Here is a 15,170-nt window from a genome sequence, read left to right on the forward strand (position 1 = left end):
AAAACATATTTTCTGATATCCAGAACTCTGAAAAAATGTTTCTCATGGGCCAGGAGATCATATTCTTAAGATTTACCCTAAATACTGAAAGGAAATCCATTTTGGGATTATACAGCATTAAGAGTCAGGAAGCAAGGCGGGCAATAACCAGTCTATTCTATGGGGACAACTTACAAAATTCCACTGCATACAACATAATGTTAAGGAGAGTATTCTTTATAACTTTACCATCATTCATAACAGAAGAATAAGCAAACTCAAAGCAATGTAATACAGCCGTGCAACAGGTTTGATTCTGGATTATAATACGGATAGCTGAATATCACAAGTGCTGATAGCAAAGTCAGACAGGTATAATGTAACACTGACAGAACTACTTGGTCAGAGTCAAGGTGATGAAGAATAGGAGACAAAGCACCTTCTCTGGATAATATTATTAATTGCACCATAGACTCCAGACTAGAAACCTAGTTAGGCCCCAACTGCGCTTTTTATGACAATAAAATCAAAGAGATAGGAGCAGAATTAAGTCATTCAGTCCATCAAGTCTGTTCTGCCATTCCATCATGATTGATTGATCTTACCTGTCAACCCACCTTCTCCCCGTAATCTTTGATGCCCTTACTAATCAAGAACCCATCGACCATCCCTTTAAATATACCCAATGACTTGGTCTCTGCAACCACCTGTGGAAATGAATTCCACAGATTCACCACCGTCTCACTAAAGAAGTTCCTCCTTTTCTCTGTTCTAAATAGACATCCTTACTTTATTGAACGTGCCCTGTGATCCTGGATTCCCCCGCTATAGGAAAAATCCTTTCCTCTATCTAGACCTTTCAATATTCGACAAGAGTGAGATCCCCCTCATTCTTCTCAACTATAGGTCCCGAGTCGCCAATGTTCTTCATGCGTTAACCCTTTCGTTCCCAGAATCATTTTCACAAACCTCCTCTGGACATTCTCCAATGCCAGAATATCCTGAGTTTTAAGACCAATACTCAAGAGAAAAATTACTACAGTATTTCATCTCACACCACAATTCACGCGTAACCCTTTTAAAAATCCCACTATAATCCCACCGTGAGTCTCTGATTTCTGCTGGGCGGATTGAAGAAAACACAGTGCAGATGTCAGCTCCTTCTAAACAAAAGGAAATTGATAATCAAAAGGCAAATGAATGTTCACACTCGCCAGTCAAAGTGGCTGTCTTGACAGATACTTGCTCAGCTGCTTTCAATCTGGTCTCGCACCTGGAAACTAATATTACACTGGAGAGGAAGAAAGTAAGCAAAGGAGAAAAAGTTTAAAAGATGAACGATATTAAATAGGAGATCCGGAGGAAACCGAAATCTGCTCATGAACTAGTGGATTTGACGTAGTTAAGATTTGCTAAATTCGATATATTACTTAACATTTACCTGGTGTTGAAAGGTTTATGTGTAACTTGTTTTATTGAGAGACAAACTCTAACTGCAAGGCATAATGAGAAACCGTCAGTAAAAAGACCAGTACATAGGTCATTCTGGTTTGAAAGGTTAGTAATAGATGCATTGTTCAGTCTTAACACTTGTGCAGCAAAACCTGCTGCACTCACGAAAGGGGTTTGCCAACTTGTGAGGGCCTACCATCACTGCATGTCAAAGTTGTCATGAATTTAAATGTTTATGATTATCTGCTCATAGACACAGACAAGTGGCCACTTTATTAGATACACCACTACTTCTGCTCATTAATGCAAATATCTAAACAGCCAATCATGTGGCAGCAACTCAATGTATAAAAGAATGCAGACATCCTCAAGAGGTTCGGGTGTTATTCAGATCAAACAACAGAATGGGAAAGAAATGTGATCTCAGAGACTTTGGCCGTGGAATGATTGTTGATGCCAGTCAGGGTGGTTTGAGCATCTCAGAAATTGCTGATCTCCTGGGATTTTCAGTGCACAACAGTTTCTGGAGTTTAAAGAGAATGGTGCAAAAACAAAAAAAATAACATTCAGTGAGCGACAGGTCTGTGGGTAAAAATGTCTTGTTAATGAGAGAAGTCAGAGAAGAATGGCCAGACTGGTTGAAGCTGATTGGAAGTCAATAATGACTTAAATAATCAGGTATTACAACAGTGGTTGCAATGAGGTTCGTCCACCATCATCGATGAAGACCTAGATACCATTAGTACTTTCTACGAGGGCGAGTTGCTAGCTCGATGCTCAACCCAACACTGATGGAAAGCGTGCAAGGGAACCAGCCGGATTCGAACTGGGGACTTCTCGCCCCAAAGTCCAGAGCTGATGCCACTACGCCACCAGCCGGCTGTTGTTGATGGTGTCGAGACTAGCGCTTGATTTGGATTTAAGTGAGGGAGAGTTGCACAGCGTCAGCCTCACTCTCTCTTCCCAATTCCCATCTGGATCCAGTGGCAAGACAAGAGTCTAGACGGCTGGAGATGGGACTAGGCACAGTGGATGACCAGGACGTCTTCTGTGTCTTGTCCTGCTCTATGCATTCCACGATGCTTGCAGAGATCGCCTTCTTGACCGTTGCACCTTCCATTGGTCTCGTCCGCTCAATCCGCCAGAGTCTGTCTTCACATGCTGTCTTTACATTCTGTTGTTTTTTAGAGCTTCCAAATTCTCTAACTTTTCACTAATTTTTGCTATATCATATACCCTCTCCTTTATTTTTATGCTTTCACTTCGCCTGTCATTCATGGTTGCCTTATCTTCCCTTTAGAATGCTTCTACATCTTTGGGATGCATCCTGTGCCTTCTGAATTGCCCCATGGCACTCCAGCCATTGCTGTTCTGCCTTTATTAAGACATTACCACCTCAAGCAGGATAAAAAGAAGTGGCAGGGGATGAGGATACAGAACAGCATCTGAGAGAACAGAGATAGGAGATATATCCTCATATCTAGATTCTATTCTATACCCCTTGCTTCAATCCCTTCCTACCTACGTCCACGAAACATCTCATGCCCTTGATCTCTTCAGTGACTTTCAATTCCCTGGCCATGACTGACTCATTTCCACCATGGATGTTCCGTCCCTATACACTTCTGCCCTCCATCAAGAAGGCAAAGCTCTCCGCTTCTTTCTTAACAAAAGAACCAACCAATCTTCCCCTACCACCACCTCCTCCTTCTGGCAGAACTGGTCCTCACCCTGAACAATCTGGCTCCTCCCACTTTCTCCAAACTTGAGGGGTAATCATGGACACTCGCACGGGCCCCAGCTATGCCTGTTCGCTGGCTACATAGAATAATTCATGTTTGAAGCCTTCCCCGGTTATACTCCCCAACTAGTCTTCCACTACTCTGACAACTGCTTTTGTGCTGCTTCATGCACCTATGCTGAGCACAACAATTTTATTATATTTACATCTAACTTCCACCCTGCCCTTAAATTCACTTGGTCCAGTTCTGACATCTCCCTCCCCTTTCTCGATTATTCTGTCTCGAGCTCTGGAGACAAACTGTCAACCGACATATAAACCTACTGAATCCAATGATTATCTAAACTATACCTCTTCCCACCATAATCTCCTGTAAAAATGTTATTCCCTTTTCTCAATTTCTTTGCTTCCACCACATCTGATCCCAGGACGTGGTTTCTGTTCCAGGACATCAGAGATGTCCTCCTGCTTTAAAGAATGGGATTTCCCTCCCTCCATTATTGATGCTGCTCTCACCCACATCTCCTCCATTCCCCATATATCAGCACTCACCCCATCTTCCCGCTGCCTTCATATTGGTAGAGTCCCTCTTGTCCTTACCTACCACCCCAACAGCCTCCAGATGCAATTTAAGATGCAATTTAAATTGCAAATGCAATTAAATGTGGATAAATGTGAGGTTATCCACTTTGGTGGCAAAAACAGGAAAACAGATTATTATCTGAATGGTGGCCAATTAGGAAAAGGGGAGGTGCAACGAGACCTGGGTGTCATTATACACCAGTCATTGAAAGTGGTCATGCAGGTACAGCAGGTGGTGAAAAACGCGAATGGTATGCTGGCATTCATAGCAAGAGGATTCGAGTACAGGAGCAGGGAGGTACTACTGCAGTTGTACAAGACCTTGGTGAGACCACACCTGGAGTATTGTGTGCAGTTTTGGTCCCCTAATCTGAGGAAAGATATCCTTGCCATAGAGGGAGTACAAAGAAGGTTCACCAGATTGATTCCTGGGATGGCAGGACTTTCATATGATGAAAGACTGGATGAACTAGGCTTATACTCGTTGGAATTTAGAAGATTGAGGGGGGATCTTATTGAAACGTATTAAATCCTAAAGGGATTAGACAGGCTAGATGCAGGAAGATTGTTCCCGATGTTGGGGAAGTCCAGAACGAGGGGTCACAGTTTGAGGATAGAGGGGAAGCCTTTTAGGACCGAGATTAAGAAAAACTTCTTCACACAGAGAGTGGTGAATCTGTGGAATTCTCTGCCACAGGAAACAGTTGAGGCCAATTCATTGGCTATATTTAAGAGGAAGTTAGATATGGCCCTTGTGTCTAAAGGGATCAGGGGGTATGGAGGGAAGGCTGGTACAGGGTTCTGAGTTGGATGATCAGCCATGATCATACTGAATGGCGGTGCAGGCTCAAAGGGCCGAATGGCCTACTCCTGCACCTATTTTCTATGTTTCTATGTTTCCTCCACATCGAACACATTATCTTCTGCAACTTCCACCATCTCCATGAGGCAACACTTCATCTGCAAATTTGCTGGGGTCATCTATTGTCTCTGGTGCTCCTGATGTGCCCTCTTCTACACTGGTGAGACCCATTTTAAATTAGGGGTCGCTTCTTTGAGCACCTCCACTCCATTCACCACAAGTGGGACTTCTCGGTGACCAAACATTTTAATTCCCATTTCCGTTCCGATGTGTCAGTCCATGCCCTCCTCTTGTGCCAAAATGAGGCCACCCTCAAGGTGGGGGAGCAACACCTTATATTCTGTCTGGATAGTCCTTCACTTGATGGCATGAACACCAATTTCTCCATCTGGTAAACAAAATTACCCCCACCCCTTCTATCCCCTTTTACCTCTTCTCATCTGCATATTGCTTCTCCCTGGGTCTCCTCCTCTTTGCCTTTCTCCTATGGTCCATTCTCCTCTCCTTCTTCTCCAGCCCTTGATCTTTCCCACCAACCAGGCTTCACCTACCACCTTCCAGCTAGCCTCCTTCCTCTTTCCCCTACCTTTTTATTCCAGCGTCTTCCCTCTCCCTTCTCAGTATTGAAGAAGAGTTTTGGCCCGACTATCTATTCATTTCCATAGATGCTGTCTGACCTGCCAAGTTCCTCCGGTATTTTGTGGGTGTTGCTCTGGAGACAGATTATGTTTAATAGAATGTAGTAGAAGAGAAACTGACAACTTTACACATTTGAATTTACAAGAATGAACTATCAGAGACCAGCATCGATGTTTACCAAAGGTATTTGTTGAAGATTAACTCTGAATATCGTCATAAAAGTCAATTACTCCTGGGACTTAATTGAAGAACGAGGCTGTAACTCACAGGTTAAAATTGGTCGTATCCTAAGTGTTAGGTGTCTTTTCTCAAACTAAAGTTATTTTAGCTGAGGTGTAAAAAATGTCCTTCAGTTTTATAATTACACATAGAAAGCTGGTAACATCTTAGAATGAGGTTAAAATGAAAGATTAGTAAAGTTTGTTAGAAATATAAACAGAGTTAACATCAACCATATTTTAGGAATGTTAACATGGCTTCACATGCTTGATCAAACCCTTTTCGAATGTATTTTTATTACACTGTGCTTCAATCGCAATTCATTATAGCTTTAACTGGAATGGTCGACCATCTTTGTTTCATTGGTTCACAGGTGGAATTTGTTGCCACAGGCAGCTGTGGAGGCCAAGTCTTTATGTATATTGAAGGCAGAGCTTGAAAGCTCCTTCATTGATCAGGACATGAAGGGATACGGGGAGAAGGCAGGAAAGGCAGGAAAATGGTGCTGAGAGGAAAATTGGATCAACTATGATGAAATGGTGGAGCAGACTCCATGGGTCAACTGGCCTAATTCTGCTCATTATCTTATTATCTTATAACTGTATTCTACACTTTATGATGCATAGGGACAGTAATAATTTATTCTGATCTTCCAGTTTTTCTGAGACAATATCATATTCCTACATTGCTTGATAGTATAGTGATTGAAGGAAGATACAACTGGCAAAGCAGAGTTCTCCTTCTGCAGAGCACAATAAATAAGGGTAAGTAAGGTTTTTTGTGCTTGATACATTCTTAAAAGGTTTGAAAGGAAATCAGAATCAACTCTATCTACCTCAGCAGCTTCTCCAGAACCAGGTGTATCTACCTCAATATTGTACTGCGGAGATAGCATATTGAATAATTTTGTGGCCATATTTTCCTATTTTTGGGCAAAAGCAATGTATGGACATGAGTACGTTTATAGGAACAATCACAGAATGCTGAAGGAACTCAGCAGGTCAGGCAGCATCTGTGGAAATGAATAAACAGTTGATGTTTCAGGCTGAGACCCTTCATCAGGGCTGGAAAGGGAGGGAGAAGATGACAGAATGAAAAGGTTGGGGGGAGGAAGGAGGATAGCTGGAAGGTGAAACCAGGTGGATGGGGAAGGTAAAGGCATGGAGAAGAAGGAACCTGATAAGAGAGGAGAGTGGACCATAGGAGAAAGGGAAGGAGGGGACCCATTGGGGGCTGATAGTCAGCTGAGAAGAGGTAAGGGGCCAGAGTGGAGAATAGAAGAGGGGGGAGGGGGGAGGAGAAAATACCAGAAGGTAAAATCAATGCTTATGCCATCAGGTTGGAAGCTTCCTAGACTAGATATAAGGTGTTGCTCCTCCACTCTGATAGTGAACTCATCATGGCAAAAGAGGTGGCCATGGATGAGTATGTCGAAAAGGATTGAGGATAGGAATTAAAATGGTTGGCCACTGGGAAATTCGGAAGAAGCAGAGGTGCTTGACAAAGCGGTCCCCCACTTTATGTCAGGTCTCACCAATGCAGAGAAGGCTGCATCGGGGGCACCAGACAAAACAGGCGACCCCAGCAGATTCACAGGCGAGCTGTTGCCTCACCTGGAAGGACTGTTTGGGGCCCTGAATGAAGGCAAGGATGAAGGTGAATGGGCAAGTATAGCATTTCTGTCACTTGCAGGAATACAATATGTGCCAGGAGGAAGGTTAGTGGGGAGTGACAAATGGAGAAAGGAATCATGGAGACAGCGGTACCTTTGGAGGTGACAGAAGTTGCGGAGAATAATGTGTTGAATGTGGAGGCTCATGGGGTGGTAGGTGAGGACAGGAGGAACTCTATCAGCGAGCACAGACATTCCAAGAATGGAGGAGATATGGATGGGTTATGGTAGCATCAATGGTGGAGAAACAGAAAATCAGTTCTTTGAAAAGGAGGACATCTCTGATGTCCTGGAAAGGAAAGCCACATCCTCGGAACACTCAACTCTGGAGGGCGGGGAAGTATAGACACATATATTAGACATATAGTACATTCCTCCCTTCAGTACCATAGTTCCAAGAACATTCATATCCAGATTTCTACATCTAGAACTTAACACTTCCCTTTGCAACAGGATACTTGATATCCTAACCAACAGCGAATCCAATAAATCCAGGACAGAATCTGGCTCAGTGCAGTAAATTCACCACAGAATCCCATTTGGTGCAGTGAATTGGGACTGGACTAGCTGAATGCATTAAGTGAACCGGCTGTATCATGGATAGGGCGAGAATCAATAACTTGCAAGTTACAAAGAATCTGAAGCAAACCTCAGCCTGGGAATCTGGTGGAAGCTACTTGAGGGCACAGATATTTATAGCTGGAACATTGACAGCAGAAATGGACTATGCTTTAGAACATCCCATAGAATAGTACAGCACATTACATGCCCTTCGGCCCACAATGTTGTGCCGACCCTCAAACCTTGCCTCCCATATAACCCCCCACCTTAAGTTCCTCCATATGCCTCTCTAGTAGTCCCTTAATTTTCACTAGTGTATCTGCCTCCACCACTGACTCAGGCAGTGCATTCCACGCACCAACCACTCTCTGAGTAAAAAACCTTCCTCTAATATCCCCCTTGAACTTCCCACCCCTTACCTTAAAGCCATGTCCTCTTGCATTGAGCAGTGGTGCCCTGGGGAAGAGGCGCTGGCTGTCCACTCTATCTATTCCTCTTATTATCTTGTACACCTCTATCATGTCTCCTCTCATCCTCCCTCTCTCCAAAGAGTAAAGCCCTAGCTCCCTTAATCTCTGATCATAATGCATACTCTCTAAACCAGGCAGCATCCTGGAAAATCTCCTCTGTACCCTTTCCAATGCTTCTACATCCTTCCTATAGTGAGGTGACCAGAACTGGACACAGTACTCCAAGTGTGGCCTAACCAGGGTTTTATAGAGCTGCATCATTACCTCATGACTCTTAAACTCTGTTCCTCGACTTATGAAAGCTAACACCCCATAAGCTTTCTTAACTACCCTATCTACCTGTGAGGCAACTTTCAGGGATCTGTGGACATGTACCCCCAGATCCCTCTGCTCCTCCACACTACCAAGTATCCTGCCATTTACTTTGTACTCTGCCTTGGAGTTTGTCCTTCCAAAGTGTACTACCTCACACTTCTCTGGGTTGAACTCCATCTGCCACTTCTCAGCCCACTTCTGCATCCTATCAATGTCTCTCTGTAATCTTCGCCAATCCTCTACACTATCCACAACACCACCAAACTTTGTGTCGTCTGCAAGCTTGCCAACCCACCCTTCTACCTGCACATCCAGGTCGTTAATAAAAATCACAAAAAGTAGAGGTCACAGAACCGATTCTTGTGGGACACCGCTAGTCACAATCCTCCAATCTGAATGTACTCCCTCCAACATGACCCTCTGCCTTCTGCAGGCAAGCCAATTCTAAATCCACCTGGCCAAAATTCCCTAGATCCCATGCCTTCTGACTTTCTGAATAAGGTTTTTGTAAATGCCTTACTAAAATCCATGTAGATCACATCCACTGCACTACCCTCATTTATATGCCTGGTCACCTCCACAAAGAACTCTATCAGGCTTGTTAGACATGATCTGCCCTTCACAAAGCCATGCTGACTGTCCCTGATCAGACCATGATTCTCTAAATGCCCACAGATCCTATCTCTAAGAATCTTTTCCAACAGTTTTCCCACCACAGTCGTAAGGCTCACTGGTCTATAGTTACTTGGACTATCCTTACTACCTTTTTTGAACAAGGGGACAACATTCGCCTCCCTCCAATCCCCCGGTACCATTCCCGTGGACAACGAGGACATAAAGATCCTGGCCAGAGGCTCAGCAATCTCTTCCCACGCCTCGTGGAGCAGCCTGGGGAATATTCCGTCAGGCCCCAGGGACTTATCCGTCCTAATGTATTTTAACAACTCCAATACCTCCTCTCCCTTAATATCAACATGCTCCAGAACATGGACTAGTGAGGTAGTGTTCATGGGTTCAGTGTCCATTCAGAAATCTGGTGGCAGAGAAGATGCTGTTCCTGATTTGACGAGTGTATCTCAGGCTGCTCCTTCCTAATGGTAGCAATGAGGAAAGGGAATGTCCTGGGTAATGGGGGTCTTTAATGATGAATGCTACCTATTTGAGGCATCGCTCCTTGACGACGTCCTGGATGTTGGTGCCCATAATGGTGCTGACTGAGCTCACATATTTCTAGAGCTTCTTTTCATCCTGTGCAGTAGCAATACTGCCCCTCCCCCCTCCCCCCTCCGCCCAATACCAGATAGAACGCAGATAGTTAGAATGCCCTCCACGGCACATGTGTAGAAATTTACAAGTGTCTTTGGTGACATACCAAATCTCCTCAAAGTTCTAATGAAATATAACTGCTGTCGTGCCTTCTTTGCAACTGCGTCGATAGGTGCAGGAGGTAAATAAATGGCCACTGATTGTAAATAACACACCCTCTCCCCACCACCCTCCCCCCCCACACACACACACTTAAAGCATAAAGTTTAATTCACTAACTAATAAGCTCCACTAACTTTCTCCAAAGAACCGATTTCCACTATTCATTTGATGGGTCCACTGTTCTTGCAAAAGATTTAACCTCTGCTTAGATGTCAGTAAGAAATATTCTGATGGAAACCTGTGGTGAGGTAGAAGATACCACCACCAACTTAAATTCTTAGCAACACTGGAAATGGGAACTGGCTTTTGAAGTTGTCATGTCATCAAAGCTGCAGGTTTGTCGCCCTCTATTGGCTTCCATGTTCTTTTCCCGTCTTCCCCAGTGCATCTTGAAGGGTAAGTATCCTAGTTTGTCAAACAATTGGCATAAGATGTGGGCAACTTGAAACTGATTAGCTCTTCTGAAAATCTAAATAATAACTTGCTTATTCTACATTGATTAAGCAGTTATTAATCACAAAATACCAAAGGTTTAAAAAGAATCAATAATGTTTTTGACACCTGCAACAGAGCTGGATAGCCTCTTGTCTGTGCAGAACATGGTTTTAATTTCAAAGGTCACTCCAGAAATCTGAGCACAGAAACAATGGCTTACATTCAGGGCATACCTGACAGTATGCTGCATGGCCAAGGGCTGCAAGACTTGGGATAAAACAGTAAACAGGGAGAAGGCAGGAGAATGGATAGAGACGGATAATAAATCAGCCACAATGAAATAGCAGAGAAGACTCGATGGGCTGAATGGCGTTATTCTGCTCCTATGTCTTAAGGCCTTATGGTCTAAACCTGAGCCCTGTGTCTCCTCAAATAACAGATATGATAGCATTACCTTTTAAAAAGCTACTAAGTTTAAAGCACAGGTCAATAGTCAAAGTTTTCACCACAGGAGATGCAGCTCATAATTTAGACATAGGTCTCAATGCTCAACCAAAGCACAGGATGAACATGCAGTACTTGAGACCTTTTTACTCCCGTTCCAGCATTCCTTCCCAAACCCCTACAGGGCCCAATAATGGCTTAGTACATAAATCAGCACATCATTTTGTTTTGACACAGAACATAAATGGTCTATTCTTAATACCCGATTAGTGCAAAGCTAATTGTTCTCAGCTTTTGACAGTGTTACTTTCTCCTCGTTTCATCCTTCCCCGTGTTGATATAGGAGAAGTAAGTCAATGTTAAATTGTTACAAATCTTATAATTACATTCCATTTATTTGCTAATTCCCCGGAAAATGAGCAGAGCACTCAGGCTACTCCAGCATCATCTCACAACATACGAAAACTACAGCAAGCACTTGCCTCAACAGAGAAGGTATTTGGCTGCAGTCTTCCATCACTGCAGGACTTACTCAAGTCCAGGACAAAGCAGCAGGCAGGAAAATCATTGCAGACACTACCTGCCCTATAAACTGTGTTTTCCAAAAGCTCACTTCCTGCAAAGTGTTAAAGAGCTATTGAAACTAAAACATCTCTCCATCTTAAAAGATTCTTCTCCTAGGCAGTTAATTTGATCAACCATTCTATTTAGATCCCCCAACCCTTCTCTAATATCCCAGTTACTGCACTGTGAACACTTTAAACCACTTTTTATAATACTGTTTACATTGTAAATACATGCTGGCATTAATATGTCTCGTCGTCACTGTGGCTATCCCTCGAAGTTGAGGATGATGGTCTTCATTCGTTTGATCTACTTATGGGCTCTCAAGTGGCTTATGAGTCCAATCTTTGCTTTGAAAGTTCTTCCACATTCAGGGCGGGTAGTTCCAGATGGCAGATCGGGCTTTGTTTGTTGCTGCCTCTCACTCCATTTTCTTCTCTTTTCTTCTAATTCTGTACATCTGTTGGCTTCGAAAGTTGCTGTTCCTTCTCGGATGATGGCTTGCCAGAGTTTCCTGTCCTTGGCATTGGTTTCTCAATTGTTGACATCGATGTTACATTTCTTCATGTTGGCTTTTAAGACGTCTTTGAATCTCTTCCGTTGTCCGCCTCTTTTACGTTTGTCTTCTTTAAGCTGGGAGTAGAAGATTTGTTTCGACAGACGTTCTTCTTTCATCCGAACAACATGACCGCTCCATCTTAGTTGGTTCTTGATGACGTAGGCCTCATGACGTAATACCTCTATGTACATTTTATTCCATATCCGTACTTTGCTAAATATTTTTATAGAATTCTTTGTTCATTATAATTTTTAAATGTTTTCATTGCACATCATAGCAAATTCCTAATACATGTAAAGGTTTATGGCAAATAAAGATTGATCCTTGGAGTGCAAACCTCCTGCACATAATTCTTTTTTCACTTCCGCCATGTCCCACCACCAAGCACATCTTTCTCTCCCCCCTCCCCCCTCCCCCAACTTTCTGCTTTCCACAGGGGTTGCTCCCTATGCAACTCCCTTGTCCATTCATCCCTCCTGGCACTTATCCTTGCAAGCGGAATAAGTGCTACAGCTACACCTACCCCTACACCTCCTCCCTCACTACTATTCAGGGCTCCAAACAGTCCCTCCAGGTGAGGTGACACTTCACCCATGAGTCTGTTGGAGTTATCTAATGAATCCAGTGCTCCTGGTGTGGCCTACTGTATATTGGAGAGACCCAACATGGACTGGGAGACCCCTTCATGGGATCTACCAGTGGCCACCTATTTCAGTTCTACCTCCCATTTCCATTCTGACATGTCTGCCCATGACCTCCTCTACTGTTGCAATGAGGCCACACTTAGGTTGGAGGAACAACACCTTATATTCCATCTGGATAGCTTCCACCCTGATGACCTAAACATTGATTTCTCAAACTTCTGGTAATTGCCCCTCCCCCCAATTCACCAATCCTATTTCCATCTCTCACCTTATCTCCTTGCCTGCCCATCACCTCCCTCTGGTGCTCCTCCCACTTCCCTTTCTTCCATGGCCTCTGTCCTCTCCTATCAGATTTCTCCTTCTCCAGCCCTTTATCTCTTTCACCAATCAACTTCCCAGATCACTACTTTACCCTTCCCCCTCTGCTGGTTTCACATATCACTTTTATCCAAGAGGACTATAACATTGTTGTAGGGTTTGGAGGCTTACGTCCCTCATTAGCCTAGAGAGCTACTTTGGCTGGAGTCAGAGTTTTATGCCTTGGCTCTTGGTAGGGTCACCTATGCCAAAAAAGTCAAAGGGTAGAGCATACCAAGAGTGTTCCACCTGTCCTCCAGGTTCAGGGGCTCAGCTCAGGGCTAATAACCCTGACTGGTGAAACAAAATTGTAATGGAAACAGCAATGAAGAATCCTTCTACATCTGAGTGTGATGGTATTCTTGAGTCTCCACCTGGAACTAGCATGACTGACAGTAGAGAAAATCGACCTACTGAGACGTTGAAGGAAGACATGAACAGCACTGGAGATGGAGGACATTCTTTGCTGCCCTAAATGCTCGTGGCATAACTGGTACAGAGACAGAGAGAGAGATTTATTTTAAAACTAGCCAATGATATAGTGTTGTGGATGACTTGTTTCAAGAAGAGTTTTTCAGAAGGATAAACTGGATTAAGAGGTAGCAAGTGTGATCCCGCTGTTTCAGAAAGTAAAGAATGGGATGTTGGTATCACTGTCAAGGTTAGCATTTATTGAGCACCATCATTAATTGTCCTTTGCAAGGTGGCAGTGAACCACCTACTATTGCTGCCACAGTCCTTCTGGTGAAGGTAATTGCACATTATTGAGTAGGAATTGATGGGAGTCATAGAATGCCACAGCACAGAAACAGGCCTTTCAGCCCATCTAGTTCGTGCCAAACTATCAATCTGCCTAGTACCATTTGCCAAGTTCTGGTGTTCAATTCCGTAATGATGAATTTCTGCAAATATGCCTTTTCAGTTAAGGGTGGTATGCTATTTGGAAGGGAACCTGCAAGTGGAGGTGTTCCCAATTACCTGCTGCCCTCATCCTTTTGAGAGGTAAATATCACAGGTTTTGGAGCTGCTGTTGGATTAGGCTGGGAGCTACTGCGGTGCACTTTGTAAATGATGCAGACGGCAGCCTTTGTACACCACCTTGGAGGAGCACTTAGTTCAGTGGCTGGAGTACCAGACAGGCAGGCTGTTCCGTTCCAGCTTCCAGAGAGCAAATGGAAAGTACTCCATCGTAGTCTTGTTCCTTGTAGATGGAGGAAATTCTTTACGAGTATTTGTCACAGGATACCCAGTCTCTGATCAGCTTTTGCAGATGTAGTATTTATGTGGCTATTCTAGTTTGTTGGTGACTGTCGGTGGAGGACTTAGGGATAATGATGCTATTGAATGTTAAGGGTAAGTAGTTAGACACTTTTTTGTTGTGGTCTGATAATTTCGTGAAGTGATTATCTTTCTTTATATGAGGTATTGTCTCCACCCAGTGGAGTCTTTTCCCTTTGCTTTGAGATACCATACAAGATCAAATAATGGGCAAGAACTGCTTACGGCTCAGATCATGTCAAGCCCAGCCCCACCAGCTGTAACTACTGCACTTACCTGGCCCAGATAAGGATGGTTTACCAGGGTTATGATGAAGAGTCTTGGCCTGAAACATTGGCTCTTTATTCCTTTCCATTGATGCTGCCTGATTTTCTGAGTTCCTCCAGCACTTTGTGTGTGTTACTCTGAATTTCCAGCCTCTGCAGAATCTCTTGGGTTTAAGATTTACCTCTACTGGTTTACTCCTGGGATTATGTATAGAAATACCTCCAAGTCAACCTTATAGCCTTTGACTGTAATCAAAGCTAGGGACAAGACTTGGCCATATTGATTTTAACCACACCTCTGCCAGCATTCACAGGTGTTTCAAAACTGTTAAGATTGAAATAAATATTTAAAATAAAAATATAATATCAAAGACATAACCACATTAAGATACATCAATAACTAAAACAATAAAGCAAAATTGTATTTCTTGGAAGAAATTTATTGTCCCCCTTGTATCCTAAATATTTTATCTGAAATCAATGTGTCCTCCAACCCCGCACCAATCAAACCAGGAAATCTGGTTTCGGCCCACCGCGAAGACAGAAACACAATGAAATTACCTCTCCAAACCAGGATTTCACTGAAAATCTTTCCACAGTGAAGTACCATCAGTTCTGATCAGAACCAACAGCAAATCTGTCTCTTTCTATTGGTTCCAAATCATGAATACCACACCAAGCACATGAAGTTTCAAAGCATCAC

Source organism: Mobula birostris, chromosome 4, assembly GCF_030028105.1.
Source record: "Mobula birostris isolate sMobBir1 chromosome 4, sMobBir1.hap1, whole genome shotgun sequence".
Taxonomy (NCBI): Eukaryota; Metazoa; Chordata; class Chondrichthyes; order Myliobatiformes; family Myliobatidae; genus Mobula; species Mobula birostris.